The sequence below is a fragment of the Actinia tenebrosa genome, unplaced genomic scaffold, assembly GCF_029948245.1.
Source record: "Actinia tenebrosa isolate PJP-AT-01 unplaced genomic scaffold, QUT_ActTen_1.0 PGA_scaffold14__42_contigs__length_11649687, whole genome shotgun sequence".
Lineage (NCBI taxonomy): Eukaryota > Metazoa > Cnidaria > Anthozoa > Actiniaria > Actiniidae > Actinia > Actinia tenebrosa.
The window spans coordinates 791722-808529 of NW_028292574.1; the positions used below are offsets into that span (position 1 = coordinate 791722).

At 35.4% G+C, this 16808-nt stretch overlaps 1 long non-coding RNA gene across 1 annotated transcript in view; it reads right to left on the minus strand.

Annotated features, from left to right (window-relative positions):
- LOC116298771 (uncharacterized) overlaps window positions 1-8731 on the minus strand; it is a 42830-nt gene extending 34099 nt beyond the window's left edge. Inside the window, exon 1 of the long non-coding RNA XR_004197374.2 lies at window positions 8665-8731. This is a non-coding gene — a long non-coding RNA (uncharacterized LOC116298771). The remainder of the gene's footprint in view (window positions 1-8664) is intronic.
- Window positions 8732-16808: the final 8077 nt, after the last annotated feature.

The following is a 16808-nucleotide window of genomic DNA, read 5'->3' on the forward strand; positions in this document are numbered from 1 at the left end:
CTTAGAAGCTGTATATTTATCTTGATTTCTGGTTCGGGCCGTAGAAATAGTGAGACTTGTTTTGAAATGTTTTGGGTTATCAGTTGCTAGTTGCAACTACTACTACTACTACTACTACTACTACTACTACTACTACTACTACTACTACTACTACTACTACTACTACTACTACTACTACTACTACTACTACTACTACCGCTGCTGCTGCTGCTGCTACTACTACTACTGCTACTGCTGCTGCTGCTGCTACTGCTGCTGCTGCTGCTACTGCTGCTGCTGCTGCTGCTGCTACTGCTGCTGCTGCTGCTACTGCTGCTGCTGCTGCTGCTGCTGCTACTACTGCTACTACTAATCGCCCAGTCTCGCCCAGTCTCGCCCAGTCTCGCCCAGTCTCGCCCAGTCTCGCCCAGTCTCTGCTCAGTTAATTTTTTTTTCTTTTTTTTCTTTCACCACAGTTTGTCTCTTATTTGAATCATTGGAAGTATTCATTCTTGGTTTTTTTTTCAATTCATAGGTTTCCACTTGTCAAAGACCACACACGGTATGTCCAATTAAAAAATAAAATATGCGGGAACCAAAGTTTCGAGCAGGAACCAGGAACTAATTTGCCAACAAAGGTCCTTTGAAGTTCCGAAATTGAAATTGGATTTAGGAACTTCCGTGAGGTCCAATATCTTCATCGGGGAGAAGTAATGTAAAATATAATGGGTAAAAGAAGTTCCAATCATGTTTACTATTCTTAAAATAAGAAGGGGAAAAAAAAACCGATAATTGAAATGCGGTTCAAACGACAAATAATTGAGTTGTTTATCGTTAATTTATTACTTTGTACTGGAAATCCAATTTATAGATTTTTGACCTGATTAGTTTCAAAATAGTATAGCATAGTTTATTTTAAGTAACTGGCGTTACATATTAAAAGCGCTTGCGCTAATTAACCCACTGAACACTTCCATCATTTATAACAAACGTGGGTACGTTAAGAGAATAAAAAATATTTCTGAGTCCTATTTGAGGACAATTAAAGCAAAATTGGTTTATTGTGCTAATAGTCGTGACTATAGTTTTCTCGTGAACGTTTTACAACCTACGAGTCTTCAAAAATAAACTATAATAAGATAATGTGAAGTATTAAATCAATGAGAAAACTAATCAGAAAATCTCGGCAAACTAGTTTACGTTACGGTTGTATGAGCTTATTTCACATACTGAACATCGAAATCGAGGACGACCAGCAGTTTGAACTGCGGGGGCACATAATCGAAGAAGTCATTACTGAGCATGCGTATTATCGAGAATTGATAATGGCATTTTAGTACAGGATACGGAATTTGCACAGCAAAAGCTACTTTTCTTGAAGGAAAAGAATTTACGTACTTAAGACATGGACTTTGTATGCAAACCTTTGGTGGTTACGTGTAATCTAGAGGTGGAATATCCGACATTTTTTAATGATTTTGCGACCGAAATCTGTGTGTACAGCAGTCTTCTCATACTCGTACCCAGGTCTTTGTAATAACAATCCGTTTTTTCAAAATGGCGACAGAATTATTAAGTTCAACGATGTTTTCTGTGTTTTATTCTCATGATCCATCTGCTGAGTGTCAAAATTTCAGTCAATTGGTAAGTGCAAATTATAGGGAAATTACTATAGATTTAGAACTCATTTTAACTGTCTATTTATTGCATTTGAAATAGCGAATAGCCAAGGCGAACATAGCTTTCTTACTTTCGCATTTATTAATATCAAAAGGGTCTAAAAGAATGAAGAAAAGATGAAAGTTCAAGTAAAATAATAAAATAGACGTCTAAAGTAGACTTTTAATAAGTGAAATGTAATAAGTCCAATTGTAACGTATATGAGCCAGACGATAGCTAATGCACTAGTCAAAATAAACCCCCACACCCCCCCCCCCCCAACCCCAACCGGGGACAGGGTGGAGATTGATTGGTTGGACATTTGAAAAATGAGATAGGCAAATGTTGGAACATGCCCCACCTAGAGGAGCATGATAATACACTAAAGTCCCCACCCTATAAAGCAAAATATTTCTTGCATATTACACTGAAACTACTCCAACCAAGGCACCCGAACAAATTTTCTACAAAATAGCCAATCAAAAGTGGGAGTCTACTGCCGGCACCTTTAGTGTCGAATATAAACGTGCTGTCGTATAGCAACACGGCGAGAAAATCTCATAGTGTCAGCCTGATTATATCATAGTCTGGAAGAAACAAACTGTAATCATAAAGACTAGGTGTTTTATACGGTTTCTAATTTGCTTTTCTGTCGTATTTGAAGTCAAACATTATTATTTTTCTCATCTTTGGTGACACAAATCACTAATTTGCGAAGAAAATATATAACAAGCTCTTGTTCATCATTTAGTTTACCAACCGGAACAACGAAAGAAATTTCAATTCAAAATTTGCCGCTAATCTATTGTCTAAACACTATTGGATAATTTGTAGAAAATTTGTCGAGGTGGCCTTGGTTGGAGTAGTCGCACTGTAAGTTAACAATTTTAAATCTATATTCTATAACCTTTAAGAAAATGTATGCTTTATACCAGAAATATACTTAATGCTTGCAAGTTCTAATATATATATTAAGGCACTGCCTAAACGCGGAGCTCCAGATACGGGAGTAACAGGGAGAACAATTTGAATGAAACTGAAAGGTAAAAATAAGATCGGGGAAAAAATCTTCAATTATTTTTTATTTGAGATGAAGATAATTTCTCCCATAATAAAAACCATGCAGTGAATCGAATCGAAATGCACTAGCTACATCGTTTTCTTTACGTCAGTATACTCTCCCGCTTAGGAATTTTGTACACAACTCACCACCACCCCCAGGGGATAGTTTTGTTCTTGGAAGATTCTTCGACAAAGTTTTCCAAGGCCGACAGTTTTAGGATTTGAATCTCTTTTACTTAAAAAAACAAAAAAAAAAACCAACAACAACAACAACAACAAAAGATAACTTAAGATAATCCAATACAATATCATGTTTAGTGAAATTCACCTCGGATGTTTTTCATTGAAATCGAAAATCTGGAGATTTAGGACAATTTAAGACTAAAAAAACAGACTTGAAAACTGGTTAAGGTGAGCAAAAAGAAAAGCTTACTATTACATCTTTTACAGAACGAGATGAAGTTTATATTCAGTTACGTTAAACTTGACAAGAACAACTGACACAAAATAGAAAATAATGCAAAAGGCGATGCAAAATACAAAATGACGAATTTCTTTGTCAGCAAATTTGCGTTTGTAAATGTTTTTGAATATTTTTTAGCTTTTTACTGAAAGTGAAAGTCTAGGTCTTTATGCAATACTATAACATCTCTCAACAACACAAATTTAAGCTTATTTTTATAATCATACTTACTCGAACAGCTTAACAAACAGTTGAATATTTGGTGTAAAGTTATATTTCATTCAATAATTAGATAAATTATCTGTAGAAAGATATAAAATTAATGAATGAAAGTCTTCTTTGTTTTGCCGATGGGACCCCGCGATAGGAGGCGTACAAAGCTGCATTTTTTCTTGAACGAAAAACATGCGATAGTTGGTTAAAAACAACCGAATTGTTCGAGATTCACAAAGCTAAATAAAGGACGAATATTTGTTGTCGTCATATGCCCTCCGTGTTATATTTCTAACCTTATCTATAGAAAAATATAAAGTTTTGAGAGAAAGTCGTTGATTTGTCGATTCGTAGAGAAAAGTGCTTGTAAAAAAAAATAATAAACACGATTGTTTGTTAAAAAACACACACCTGAATTCTATAATAATAACCCAAATAACTATATACAAAGTAAAAATATAAAGGGAAATATATAGGGAAATATAAGGCCATCTTACCAGTTTGATTGGACATGACTGTGGGCATTTACATCGAGTAAACTACTTTGAATCCATAATAAAAGCTAATATCCACAAGTACGTATATGTCAACTCTTTTTTTTTTTTTTTTTTTTTTTGAAATAGAGCATACCAGAAAAAGAAGATGTTAAAAGAAATTCATATTAAAGCACATGTATAGACCGTACCTAAACAATTAGACCCAAAGTCCCAATGGTTCGACTCTTTTTAGTCTAGACCTACTAATCAGTCATGAATCGGCTATTACAAACAATGTGAAAATTAATTTGAGAATGCGAGCTAGCCGCCATCGTTTTGGTATTGGATGAGATACCATTAGTCTCAAGGGCAGATCCAGACAAAATTTTAGGGACGGGGGGGCTAGAGGTCAAAGGTTTCCCGCTACAGGCTACCACAGGGGATCCCAAGTAATAAAAAATAGTGAATCGGGGAATGCTGTCCGTTCCCTGACTGACTTTTTGCGAAAATGTTTTATTTTAACAAAATTTGATAGTTTTGGTTTTCTATTCAAACACATACTTTGATATATAGCAACCTTCGCAATAAAAAATTATTCAGTTTTGTTTCGCTTTTTTTTCTGCTGAAGTGGGGGCTTCAGCAACCCTTTGCCCCCTCCCTCCCAGGATCCGCCCTTGAGTCTTCAAGATAGAGCTTACTAGTAGTGAGAAGAACTTGTGCCGGCTTTAATTGAAAAACAAAACAATTGAATTTACTTTATTCGAAACCTGTTTTCATCTATATATTTGATCAACAACTTGGATTTGACAATGGATGGATCAGTAGCCCATTTGGGCTCGAGGACTAATTGCTAAGCCTTGGGTAGCGGCACTAAGCGATGCATGCTAAAGGGCGTTACGCGGGCTAATTACCAGTAATCTTGTCATCGCGTCGAAATAGGATTCGCAGTTAAAGAACATCCTGATTAAAGTGGCTGACTACTTTATCGAAAAGGAATAAGAAAAAACATTAATTAATTATTACACACGTCTGATTAGTCTTCGAGATCGCATCCGGTAGCCCTTGCTGCAAGGGAATGTTTTGGCAGTCTTGTTTTTATTTACAGCCCATTCCATGTTTCTGCGACATAACCGATTCCGGAATTTTGGAGTCGTTTGACGTATTGGCTACTGCCAATCAAATTAACAAGGGGCAGAGTGCCTTCTTATCGCAATCGATAAATATTCCCATGATTCGACAATCATTTTCCTATGTGAAAATCTTTATCACTCGCGATCGAAATGTAAGCACTCGGCCAGTGGTAAATTTGATTGGCGGTAGTCAAAACCCCAAATTACTCCAATCCTCTTAAAATACTTATTACTTAAGGTACACTCCATTAACTATACCCTCAAAGAATATTTTTTCCAGGAGGAAAGGGGAGTTTCTGTTGTTTCCGGCCTCGCATTTCAGAACAGTGTTGTTTCCATTGTGACGTCACCTAACCGATGGATTGCTTCAGAATTCTCGCTCTTGTTGATATCGGTAAAACGCAAAAGCAGTTGGAAAATGGGGCAAAAGAACGAGTAAGTTGCAGATTGAAACGCATTTAAGTGCTAAATCCGCCTCCTATGTAATAGTTTCATAGTCTTGTGTAATCTGATTTGTATTTTCATCTAACCATTCATTGATATTTGATTTTTTTTAACCGGGGCGATGCGACGTTTTGACGATACGCCATTTTTGACACGGGTCGGAAAATTGTCTGCTATTTAGGTAATATTTTTCGATAACAAGACAGAATTGTTAATCCACACTAGATAGTTTGATTAAATGATAATTTGGCATTACGAATCTTTGTCAGTTTTGTGATCTGTTTTTCTTTCGAACCTCATATCAATCCTCTTGAATGAGTTAGATCAGAAGTCAACTTTCTCCATTTATATCGGCGTTAAATGCGCTGATATTAAACTCAGTTCCTTTAAATGATAAATACGGCTGTTCGTGTTCTCTAAATGTAGAATAAAAATCCAGTTGTATTTATATTTCATAGACATATTTTTTACAATTTGGTTTTGGACAATTTGGGTTTTTTTATTTTAAGCAATTTTACTTCGATAATTAGGTAATTTGAGTTTTAGTTGAGTTTGTTCAACGGGAGAACCTACATAGCACTCAGCTGATGTAATGTATTCACAAAATAGATCGCATTCTATTGTCGTTCTAGCATTATTTTTGGTGTGATTCATTGTATTTTTATGAATACACTACAGCAACTGCTTTCTGCGGCTCGACACTGGTACCTCGCTTCTTGAAAACTTGCGTCTCGGTAAATTTTCCCCGATATTCACTTTGTCTTCGGCAAATAATTGTGAAATAAGTAAAATTTGTGTTGAATGCTAAATCAAAGCAGAAAATCGTCGTAATGAGAATATTTCAACCCTTTCATCCAACATCTATCCGTCTTAGTCAAAACAACAGAGAGTCATTTAGTGAATGGTATTTTTACTCCTTTAATTTCGTATCTATAAATAGGGGTGTTCCCCAAGGGAAAATTTAGATCCCTCTCTCTCCCTCGCCCCCAAGCCCCACACGGCCGATGGCACCCGCGTAATGATATCAATTCATTTTGGTTGAATACGCTGACGACATAACATAAGTACCGGGATTGGTATTAATGATTGCTCTAGGCAGAAAGTAGACTTCATTAAGGAGTGGGCTTAAAATAATTTAATGAATATCAATTTATCTAAGACTAAGGAACTTGTTTTCAAGGGTAAGGTTGTGGCACCTATTCCTAATCCCATACAGGATATCGAACAAGTAGCACATATGAAACTGTGTAAGGTGTATATTTACAATAATAACCCTACCAAGTGGGGCATGCAATTTGATAACTTACTTAAAAAGGTGGGGCAACGAATTTATATATAAGGATCTGTTCGAAATGATCATTCCGCCATAAGGACAGCTTTACGTATTTAAGCTCAATATTTTGTAAACACGTTCTTTTGGAGCCAAATAGCAAAATATCAAATGCGACCAAAATTTAGTGAATGCGTATTTGAGATATAAAGCCGTGTACTTTGGAAGAGGGGATATTTTGATCAGCAGAAAAACTGACATTTTCGTGAATACTAATAAGTAGATTTACTTTAATTCGACAAAATTTGTCACAAGTTTCGAGCAGCAGTGACACAAATTTGGAGTATTAAACTCAGTTAAATAAATATTTTAAAAAATCGTGAAGGTAGCGGGCTTTTCGTTTTTCTGCCCTGTCGCCTCTATCACCTTTTTTCAATCTATCATTATTTCTTTCTTTATCAATGTCACTTAGGATAACAGAAACGACAGATTGTCAATTTTAAAACTTGGCATTATTTTGAAAATCAGAAAGAGGGAACTTAACGTGACGAATGGAAACAACACTGTTCCAGCCATTAATGTACGTCCTCTCTTTCCTGGTTTGTACAAAAAAAAAATAATAAAAAACTGCATTGAAACAAAGGGGGAAAAGACGCCCTCCAAAAAAAATTATCGTACTTCGCTTATTATTTTGAATATTTTTTTTTACTCGTTCGTAATATGAAGGACGCGCTATCTTGATTTCCAATTTAGAATATTTAATAATTAAAATCGGTCTTTTTCTGATTTTATTATCGCCTTTCACTTTTATTTAAAGTGGTCTCTCTGGGGGTCTTTAGCAAGCTCTTATTTCCCTACACGAATTTTTTTGCAGAAAAAATAATCTACGTCGAGTGAAAGCAAAAAAGAGTTTTTTTTAATGAAGTTGAATCCCCCATTATAGGTACCGTCTTGATCAACTATTTTCGAGAGTTCGGAGTTTAAATGACTGTGAAACCGGTGGTTGAAAGTGTTTTGGAGTGTATATTATGTTTTGTACTCAGTTAATTGATTTTTTTCACTTGTGTGTATTGAGTATATTACTATCTTGTGTCCTCCAATAAGAAACATTAACTAAAATCGATTTTTTTTCCGATTTTCTTTTTACTTATCAATTTTATCTAAATCGGGCTCTCGCCGTGATATCAATTGAATCAAACGACAAGACCAGCATCATTATTGATATATGAATGATGAACAAGTGATCCAGCAAGAAATAAAATTAAGCTTATACAGCAAGCAAAACTATCCGTTTTAGGCCTGCCAACTCTTCATGAACTACAATTTAAAAAATAGTAATATAATTTCGCTAGATTGGAACCTAAATTGAGATGCTATTAAGATTTCACATTTCATTTTATTTGTAACTCGTTGCCGGTCAGTCAATTAGAGGAGAATCATCACGACAACTTGTAATGTGCGGAAATTGAATATGAACACAGCAATTCATTTGCCATCATTGAAACAACAAGTATGACTGGATAAAGAATCAATCGACCAGCCTATTATATATTATATCATGCCTTATGTTCAAAAAGTTTAAATTGGATTGAAGAAATAACTCTTACCTTGAAAAGTCGTTTGATCACAATGTCGCTTACTGGACTTTGTGCTCGATACAACGAAACTTAATAGATTCCTTCGATACAAACAACTCCTAGTTGACTTTAAATATTCTAAATGTATGATAACTAACACGTACCTGAGCGTTTCAAAGACTTATAACAATTAACAAGCTTCAGATAAGTTTTCCGTGCACGGATTCGCTAAGATAAATCATTTAGAGTAGGCAACGGTACAGAAGAGAGAGAGAGGGAGAGAGGGAGAGAGGGAGAGAGGGAGAGAGGGAGAGGGAAAGAGAAAAGAGAAAAGAGAAAAGAGAAAAGAGAAAAGAGAAAAGAGAAAAGAGAAAAAAGGTTATTCTCTTACCTGAATTTCTCGCGAAGATCACAGTAGTTAATTGAATCGCAGGTGTAATGCCTTAATAAATAATCTGAATCCCTGTGGATAAACAATTTCTATTAGTGGATTCATATTTACTTCTTCAAGGAATAACGTTTCAGTCTATGAATCCTTACTAAACTGAATCACTTAGCAGTACTCTGCGTCATATATAGATGATGACTGACGTGCCATGAGATAATTACTCATTATTATTTATAAAATGAGAAGGCCGTGTTGTGTGGCCTCCAGCTTTTATCTATATACCCGATACAACACTGCGGACTCGAATTTTAGATATAGAAATGGCTTCTAAAGCTTCTGTTTCCCGGCATTGTATGATCAAGATATGCACTTTTAGTAAAGTTTGTTGTCATAATCGTGTTTGGTCGATATTTCTCTGGACGATTTCCTAATTAAACATATCATTCATCCAAGAGAGTAATTGTAAAATATTACAGTGAACACTTTACGCAAACTGGGACCTTAATGCATCTGGGCGGGGAAAATTTCAATAGAATTTAAGTACTTCCACTTATCTATAGTCGATTTTTGGATAATATATGAAGTGGTTTAATGAATTGCTCTGTACTATTCTGTTCGCTCCGTGTCATATCGTACTAGTTATGTAAGATTGGATGATACACCTAATTCAAAAATCGTTGTCATCGCCAAAGGCGATAGGCAATAGGCGATAGGCGAAAAGCGATAGGATATATGTCATTTCAAGATCCAACAATAGCTGGAATGACTTGTGTTTCTTCTTCTTATTCTCGTTTGACGATGACAACGTTTTTTGAATTAGGTGTATACAAAAATAAGTTACGAGATACGCGCGGATGGTCATTTAAATAAACAAACTTACGGCATTGCCGGTTTTCAATCATTCTCAGGAGAGAGAAAAAATTCATAACAAAAAAATTCATAGCTGGCGGCTATGTCAAAGAAGAATACATCTATTTGAAAAAAACGTTGTTGGACGGATATCTGGAAACTGAAACCGAGTATTAGCCGAGCAAGCTTCAAATTGTAATATATTCACAGTCGAAGAACGTAGTTTGCTCAGTTTCAATATGAAACATGAAGCATATATGATATCGATTTTCGAGTTAGAAATGTGATTTTTTTGTATTAAAACAAGAAAACATCGAAAGCACAAAAATTCCTTAGTGAGTCGAGCTCAGATCGCCCATTTCAGATTCAGCTACATCGCTTTTTTTTTTAAAGGTGTACACAAAAAAAAAACATCTTTTATAATAACTTAATTACTATTTCCACTAGTGATAAAACCCGAAAAGTGGTGCGAATAGTGGCGAATAGTAGCGAATAGTGGCGAATAGTAACGAATGGTGGCGAAGTGTGGCGAAGTGTGGCGAAGTGTGGCGAAGTGTGGCGAAGTGTGGCGAAGTGTGGCGAATAGTAAAATATTAAATGTACGATGAGTATTTTGGCAAACCAAATGGGGTCTATATTCCACAGTTCACGCAATAGCTAAATTCAAATTCTGGCTCTCTATTTACCACTACTTCCGTAGAATCTGTAATTTTTCAGATTAAAATAAAGGGGATTTAATTTTATAACTTATATTCACGACACAGAGTTAACTAGAGGAAAATTTCAAGCACAACCTTCACATCTTAACAAAACTGCCTAGACCGATGAGAGAGCAAGTACAAAGCAATATATAATCTTGCTTTTAAAATCACAAACGTTTAGTTTTAGTCTCTTAGCCGATAGAGTTGGAAAATGGACAAATTTGTAGTATTTTCCCTTTCTTTTGCTTTGCTGTGGCTGAAAAATATCATATTACCAGCTAAAAAAGTGCAGATCAATGAGTGTTTTCCTACCATGGCCTCAGAGGCGCTAGAGTGTAAGCGTAGCGAGTTTCTTTGCGAACCAAATATAATAAAAAAAAATATTTGTTCGGATCGCAAAAACATTTCCTTATTTATAAAAGCACATGAAAGCGCCTCTGGAACCAGGGTAGGAATTTCTCTTGATTGTGTTTATTTTAGATCATGGCCTAACTGCCTGATCTGATTGACTAGAAACGCAAACATGTAAAATTTTGACAGCTTGAATTTGCCAAACGCTGAACAATTTTGAAAGAAGTTGCTTGTTTGCTTGATATTGTGGAATGAGACTTACTATAGATAATGCTTGTATGATTAAAGTAGTGGTAACCAATGAGTCTGAAATAATTGCCGCCCCAGTCGACTGATTGCCTTCTTCTCAAATAAAATACTTGATAAACTATACCTGGATTGCTACATAAACATTTAACTTGTGCATGGATATTGACATAACATTTAAATTGATGACACCTTGGTAAGAAAAATCGAAGATAACGGATGAAACGTGACGTTGACGGTACGTGAAGAGAGCCTAGAAAAACATTACTTGTATAAATTTGGCACGTAACATTTACCACTAATATTTAATTTATTTATATAATAATTATTTGCATGTTTTCAACTGTTTTACGTAGAGTCTGGTATTTGGTTTTACTCATATTTCATTAGTCGATTTGGCCCGATTCAGAGGAGTTTTGAATTTAGCTATCGCGTGAAACATGGGGGTACATTGAAATGCCTAAATACATTGTACATTTATCTTTTACTATAGTCGCCACTATTCGCTACTATTCGCCACTATTCGCTACTATTCGCCACTATTCGCCACTATTCGCTACTACTCGCCACTATTCGCCACTATTCGCCACTATTCGCCACTATGCGCTACCACTCGCCACTCCGCATCGCCACTCAATTTGCTACTATTCGCCACTATTCGCCACTATTCGCCACTATTCGCCACTATTCGCTACTATTCGCCACTATTCGCTCACTTTTCGGGTTTTATCACAAGCCTCAAAAATGTAAGGCTCAGGTCAAACGTCGAACTATCATAAGCCGAACCTTATCACAAAAAATAAACCGCCTTGTTATCCATTGTTTTTATTAGGTTCGACTCATGTGAAGTTCGACGTTTGACTTGAGCCTAAACATCTCCACATTATCCGTGTCTTACGCCGTGGGGGATTTTCTGCTGAAGAACTACTGGTTCTCTAATTTGCTCTTATTCGTTCCTTGTTGGATTATTACTGACGGGCTGAGGTGTGGCATCACGTTGTGCACCTGCTCGGAACGCCTCCAAAAACGAGCTCTTAGAAACATCTCAGCAGGATAGTCCTACAAAGACTCCCTAAAGATCCGACGTAATGAACTCTGTTTGAAAACCATCAAGAGTATTTGTGAAGGGGGCTTTTCTCGAAGCATCTGCCTTAATTTAGATCATTAGATATGATACTAGGAACTCGACTAATACTCGTACCTTGTTCAAATATCGAACGGAAAGATTCCGTCAAAGTTTTTTCCAAGTACAGTATTTTCAGTTACAGTATTTTCAGTTAATGGAGATATGACTGAAAAAGTAATATTCGATTAATAACTTTTGGTTAGCATTAATAAGCGATAATGTGTAGATAAACGCTCTTTTATTATTGTATACCTTCAACTTATCAATTATCCATGAAGTGACACTAAATTGATTCCTTGCCTTTTCAATACTGAATGAATTAACTCTGAATATTCAGTAGATATAGGAAGATGAGCAAACACAACTTTCTCATATTATCATGATTATAGGCGTCTTTCTTGATTTAAACTAAATTTACTAAACACTCAATAAACTGACAGTTCCCCTAAACCTGGAAGTAAAGGTTCGTGCTCTTCTGAAATGCCCAGCGGGCAATTTGCAAATACTTGCTCTAAACAACATTAAGTTCTAGACCATGCGTTTTTTAAAACTTCTTGATAATATTACAAAGAAACAGTTCAGTAATATCCATGTTTACTTCTGATGTACAATTTGTCTGCGTATACACACCTGTTTCAAAAGTGTCAGTCGGAACCAAAGGCATGCAATAAGCAAAAACAGATGGTCATTATCAGATTCAAGAATAGCTGGTATTACTTACAAATCTTGTTATTAATCTAGTCAACGTGTTGAGATTCCAATCTAACCCAGTTGCAGTGAATGAAACTATCTTAAACACCTCAATTATGTGTTTAGCGTTATGCCCGTAATTCCTTTCGGTGTTGGTCGTACCAATATCTCCTATCCCCTTTGGCTCTGACAACCTTTTAACGCGCATGCGCTAATTTCCAGCTGATTTGAAACCACTTTGCATTTTTCACACACATTACACTTTTTCTTGGGAGACAGGAATAATAGAAAAAAAAAGCGAAATTAAAGCCCTTCCTTTGATTGCTTGTCTAAGGCGATGAAAGGCCTTGCTATTGATTTTTCTCTTGATGATTTCATACGATTAGAAGTATGTTTGAAAATTAGAAGTTGAAAAACGTCAATTTTCAGCTGTCAGCTGTCATGCTGCTGCTGAACTAACCTGCTGATGAAAATGACATCACACTCATTGACTATTGGAAGTATAAACCTTGATATGTTCAAGATCCATCACTCAAATCTTATGAATTTTTTCTTTTTTTTTTTCTTTTTTTACCATTCAATTATTCACTTCATGTAGAATCAATACTGAAAATATTAAGTTAGGTGGTATAGGCACTTTAATACAAGGGCCGGTGAATACAAAGATATTCAAGACAGCATCGCTCAACAGATGCTAATTGCTGAATATGCATATGATATTGCAGTGCGGGACACTCTAACCATATGCAATCCGAGCTTTTTTTAGGTTATTATTTTCTAAACTTTCAACTACGTTCAAACCCTGTAAAAAGAAGTCACCTTGAGCACACTTAAATTCAAAAAATAACCACGCAGATCCAAAGAAGTGCTATTTCTCAATGACTGGGTAAAATTTCGGGGCTTTATTTCACGTTTCAATGATTTTAATGAAATTTTTTATGAATCTCCATACATTTCCTTATAATAGGATACCACAGAAACCAAGCTTGGGCTACCTGTGCCTTGAGTTCAAACTACACAGATTGATCAAAAATCAAAAATTATTTTGTCCAATCTTTTGCCAGCCTCAAGGGTTTATTTATTTCCGACTACGTTTCATTCCGGCACTAGAGTATCATTTCTTTGTTTAACGGTTGCTCTAGGTTACACATGAGGAGAAACATGAATTTGGATACAATCATGGGAAAACGTAACGCCCGAGCCGAGGAGGTCTATTGTATGATAAAAGCTCATTAATTCTAATGTAGCTTTTTATTAACAACAGGCTTCAGCAACTGTTCTAATTCTATAATCTTTTTCTTCCATTTGCTGCATCTTTCTGTTGTTTTATTTACTTACAAAGAATGATGTATAAGGCCTGTGGCCCTTGCTTTTCATAGTACTTCGGGTTCTACTCGTTATAATAATAATAATAATAATAATAATAATAATAATAATAATAATAACTTTATTTAACGAAGGTATGCAATTTATCGTAGATAATGTTTAATTGGTCTTCTAATTATAAAAAACTAATTACAAAGTATACAAGCTAAATTAGATAATTAATATAAATAATAAAATATATTTCATGGGGGAAAAAACGATATAGAATGTAATTTCAAATAAAACTTGAAATCATGAAACAGGAAAATAGAATAAATAGGGGTAAATCTTATACTAGGTATCTAATGCAAAAGGATTTTCATATAAACTAGAGGCTATAAATTTACGTGCGATAACTATATTTAAAACTAGCTAAGGAAAATACATGAATCGGTTTGTTTTTTACCCGGCTTATAAAATAATACTAATTGTTTGAATACACGTCATGCATTTTTTATCTTCTTATATCTTTATGTTTCATACTGTTTTGTTCTAACGAATAACGTTAACGAATACAATCTTTGGATAAGAATGTTTATCTTTTATATATAGACGTAGCTACGCCTCGCGTTAACTTTCTCTTGTGCTCTACAACTCCCAGCGTGTTTATATCGTATACAGTCAATTCAAAAAACGTTGTCGTCGACCGGACTGAAAGGAATATGGGTAAAAATCACTGAAGCGGTTAAATATTCGTTCTGAATTAATTGTTCCCGCTAGTAATAAGGATAATAATGGCGAGAAACAATTCAATCCATCAAATGCATGTCTTTGGGTTTAGGGAAAGAAAAACAAAGTAGTTATGATTCAGTTCACAATTTTGAAAAATATGAAGGCATTAAAAAAAAGTCTCCTTCAACACTTCCCGCTCGCCTACGAAGGTTCGTGCTGTAAACCAGGCATAACTAGTCGGATAAAATTATGGAGTCAACTCGGCTTCAGTGATTGCTACCCAGAGTTCCTTTCGGTCCAGTCGCGTAGGCTTGAGTTGGTCGACGACAACATTTTTTGAATTGACTGTATGTCTACCAAATCTCAATACATCTATTCCTATCTCTTTTTGAAAATTGTCCTCGTATGTGCCTGCTAGCCAACGCAAATGAAAAAGGTTTTTTTTTTCTCGTTTAGCTTTCGTTTCGTGTTAAGTCTATTGTATTTTAGAGCTAAAACCGATAAAAGTCATGTAATCTTCTTATGATAATCTAGCTAGATGTAATTATAGTGAAGGGCTACTTGCTTTCAATTACTTTTCTCATGGTTTCTAAAGCGAACTTTAAACTGTCACCGGAACCAATATAGATTTAAAAGGAACAATAGAGCAGTATGGATCTAATTATCTCTGAAATATCGGATCGCCTATAGGCCATTATAGTCAAGAACTAGAGAAAGTACTTAGCTTTATTGTGAGTTCCGGTTGAATGGTTAAGAGGCTGTCCGCGTAAGAACGGATAAGGCAAAATTTGACCCATCACCGATTTTCCTGATTTTCTTAGTAAAAGTCCACTATTATATGCAATGAACAATTATCACATTTATTTGGATCAATTCGGATTTTTAGGTACTTTACGAGACGGTTTTCGATGACACCTCAAAACTTGCAAATTCACCGTCGGGAAAGCTGCGATTAAGCTGTACATATCGGGCGCCGCCAAAATTTTTTTACTAACTTAAATCAACTGAAAACTTTTACACATGAATTTTATAACTTTTGGTTATAATTAAAAGTTTTAACGATTAAATTTGATAAAATTTTCACTGAGATATGATTATTTAAATATATATACTAAAATTCTTAAACGCGTTAGGCGCTAAAATACCTGCAGTTGAAGGCGATTTTCTCGAAAGTGGGACCTAACCTAGAGTTTAGTCTATTATAGCTCAAATGCACTAACACCAGGCTACAAACTTATGAAATAAAATTTGTGGGTACTCTTGTTTACGCGCCGTACAAGAAGTCGGCAATTCATTAAATTTCGCCAGGTTAAGCAAAACCGATAATTGCCGGTGCGATGAAAAAAGACCAAGTTTGGAACCAAAACTAACTGAGTATATCAAACAAGTCATTAAATACCAGTTTTGCCTTTAAGTAAGCATGTTGAGCCTTTTTAAAACATTTTAAAAACGTTTTTTAAAACGATATTTATTTTTTATTGGTACGATATGCAAATTAGGTTCACAAATTTGCATCAAACAACATGAAAGCGTGAAGTTTTTTCCACTTGTGAACCTATATTATATACTCCAATCAAATATTTCCAATCAAAACAGAAATAGTTTTTTTTACCAGGATATGTCTTTGCGACTTTTCTCTAAGTTTTCTTCGATGATTTGCTAGCATTGTTTATTTGTACTAAAACTTGTAGATTTCTTTTAATTAAAACCAGACTGAATGGTATTACGTAGCAAGCTAAGCCTTGTGAAGCCTTGTCATATTTGTTCGAGCTACTTTTAACCAATGATGTATTATGTTGAGAAATGTCTTCTTTGCCGACCCGTTGTTCTTTTTACGAAATCTTACAGACGGAATGTGGATCCAGTAGGGGCACTGACGCACATGTGGTGCTATCAGAGTGCAATGCTAGTATTTCTGCTCATTTAGTGAGCTGTCACTTGTCCCAATGCTTAGATATTACAGAAAGCGAATTGATTTTAGCGAGAGCTGGAATCAGAGGCTTATCATCAACTCATGTCGCATCCATGACCATATGTCCAAAGCACAGGCATCTTTTAGGAAGATTCTGGCGACCACCGAAGTCTTGTCAATACCCGAATCATTCTGGTAAAACTACGAGCGTGGCGGGAAGACACGTTATAAATTG